This window comes from Scophthalmus maximus, chromosome 8, assembly GCF_022379125.1.
Source record: "Scophthalmus maximus strain ysfricsl-2021 chromosome 8, ASM2237912v1, whole genome shotgun sequence".
Lineage (NCBI taxonomy): Eukaryota > Metazoa > Chordata > Actinopteri > Pleuronectiformes > Scophthalmidae > Scophthalmus > Scophthalmus maximus.
Window position 1 is genome coordinate 22240618 of NC_061522.1, and position 3030 is coordinate 22243647.

The 3030-nt window shown below is 41.0% G+C and overlaps 1 long non-coding RNA gene across 1 annotated transcript; it reads left to right on the plus strand.

Annotated features, from left to right (window-relative positions):
• Window positions 1-251: 251 nt before the first annotated feature.
• LOC118312685 lies at window positions 252-2575 on the plus strand. Its single transcript, XR_004794271.2, has 3 exons — window positions 252-737; window positions 1794-2046; window positions 2191-2575. It is a non-coding gene; the product is annotated as an uncharacterized LOC118312685 (long non-coding RNA).
• The last annotated feature ends 455 nt before the right edge of the window (window positions 2576-3030 follow it).

The window sequence follows — 3030 nt, forward strand, 5'->3', positions numbered from 1 at the left end:
CAAATTAGATTTTAAGCTTTCAAAAACTGATTTCAAAGCTTTCAGAATATAATCTGATATGTATTGCACAATGTTAGGCTCAGAAAAACACCAACTCCCTTCTACCATTGAAGGTTTGCCTTTATACCCTTCCAAGAAGAGCATACCTGGCTGCTTTTATGGATCTTTAAATCTACAAATAAGTTTCTCTGCTGCTGAATCCTGAGTTTACTCCAGGCATTCGGCTAGCTTTAGCCTGCCAGCTTCTTTCTGGCCCTTCACCTGCTACAGCCTGGATCTCAGCTAGCCTTAACCTGGGCCTACACCTTCTACAGCCTGGATCTCCGCTGGCTTCAGCCGGGGTCTACAATTGCTACAGCCTGGATCTCAGCTACCTTCAGCCTGGCCCTACACCCACAACAGCCTGTCTCTCTGCTAGCTTCAGCCTGGGCCTACAATTGCTACAGCCTGGATCTCAGCTAGCTTCAGCCTGGGCCTACACCTACAACAGCCTGGATCTCAGCTGTCTTCAGCCTGGGCCAACATCTGATACAGCCTGGATCTCAGCTAGCTTTAGCCTGGGCCTACATCCACCACAGCCTGGATCTCAGCTAGCTTCAGCCTGAGCCTCCCACAGCCTGACCACAGCTAATATCAACCTGGGCCTACACCTACTACAGCCTGGATCTCAACGGGCCTCAGCTTGGGCCTACATCTACAGCCTACAGCCTGGATATCAGCTAATATCAACCTAAAAGGTTAGCCCCTTATCTGCCTTATATGTCATGCCTCTCTATTAGTCACTAAAGATGGCTCTTTTTATTATTTTACTTTTCCTTTTATCTGCCCTGGATCATAGTACTCTTACTACCTCCAGGCACTGTCCTGTTCATGAGACAATAATTTTGCCACAGACTTGCTATGGCAGCACTTCAGACTATAATCCACCATCCAGGGACATTTCATCCTTCTGGATTACAATGACTGTTGGCCTCCTTATATGTTGTTTAACACACCTTATCCCATTGTACTCGTATATGCTACTGCAGCAGCTCATTACATTTTCCTCTTTAACTTTGATTAAGCCCTCTGTGAATGTTAATCATGGATATTATTTTGGCGTTGTTCTCCGACGCACGTTAATTATCCTCATGTCGCTTACCTCTGGCAATGTTCACCCAAACCCTGGGCCTTCTAATGGTGATACTACTCCTATTGCTTCTAATTTTGACATTTAATGCTCTGTGTAAGGTGGGGCCCATTTGATGCGGCTATTTTGACGGTCGGTTGCTTTCCAAACATCCGATTTTGGATTAACTGTCTCGGATACACTTTGACATGTTGTACATGACGGCAAATTAGAATAAGCAGTTGAGCGAGGGACACCGGTTGCGCCCGGTCTTTGTTATAAACAGAGCTATCGATAGCATGGCTGTGTGTAAATTATTATATGAATTCAATTACTCTTATCCCACAGTATATTTGTTCCCGAGCTAGACCCGGGCTGATGATTCAAGTAAATATAATATACTGTGTTTTTTTTGTGTGTTCTGTTCGTTTACACAGCACATGTTGTTGTATATACTATATATGTGAATTATATATACGTATATATTTATATATTAAAATAAATTTGTGATCCACATTTTTCTTATCTTTATCTTGTTTTTTATATAGCTGCAAGAGCTACCAAACAGAATTTCGTTGTACAATGACAATAAAGCCTATGATGAGGGAGAAACAGCTAAGAATAGATAGTGATTGTTGTCTTTTGATGCAATTTTTTCATTGTTTTATTTGCCCTTGTATGACAGAGTACCAATACATCACACCAAACGGCTACCCTCCTGTTCCACGGTTTAAAGAACCATGTCTATTGGGAGTGCAACCTCTTCAACATCCATGGCATGAAGACCCCCTCTTTCCCAAATGTTCCCCATTATAATAAAAATTCGAACCACAAGCAAGCTTCAACATCTTCTGGACAACCAGTTTACAGAGTCATGTTCCCCAAGACAAAGAAGGGTGAAGCCACCACAAAGCCTGTTAAGTCAGAACCCACATTCAGTAAGTTGTAAAACACTTTTTTATTATTACAACATGCTAACAAATTCAAATGATTAATACATTATTATGAACATTTTAAGTAAACAACAAAGGTGGATTCAGGAAAACACAAGAAAATGAATGATTGAATGAAACGTTTAACAGATTATGTTGGTGACTTGATGAGGATTGGTGTTTGAGGATCCAGCACCATTTGTGGAGGAGATGAAAAAAATCCCCATACCCAAAGATCTGTCATCCTAATATGACAGGCCGTCAAAGGAGGAAGTGGTTGCTCGCCACATGTCAGGCTTCAGTTAAGGGGCGGTTGGAAGCCAACATACTGGTCAGCTGGATCAGGAAACTCCTTGCAGATCCCGAAGACGACACATGATGGGCTGACGACCCTGTTGTGGCGTCCCCCAGCACCAACCATGTCCAAAGCACCTGGAAGTGAAAACAATGAGGCAATATTGCAGTTGCAAATTGTCTCTCTACTGATATATTTATGTTTATGTGTTTATTTCTGGTCTCGTTACATTTACAACCAATAAAGATATTTTGAAGAAAATAATTTTCTCATTTCTTAATTTGTTCTGTGGATCCTGTGCTATATTGAAAACGATTTTTGTTTTATCTTATGCAGTTGTATCTCATTATATGAATTAATTAGAACCTTACTCTTCTTCTATTCCGCACCTGAGAGGTCCGTGTTCCATTCTGTAGATGTTGTAGAAGTTCTGCTCTAGGCCTGGGTGGTGTATCATGCAGCTGAGAGGGATGGGGGCCTGATTCATTCCTCTGAGAACCTAATAAGGAAAAAAAGATGAGTTTTACAAGATCTAATAGAGCAAATAATGATAAATGAGGCAGCAGCCCTGCATTAGACAAATAATGATCCAAGAAGTAATGTGTGTTTTACTCTAAAACTGGTAAATACAAATATGTTGCTGTATAAAAAACAAATCTGCTCAACTTTTAGTACAATTGATTTGGTCACGAATT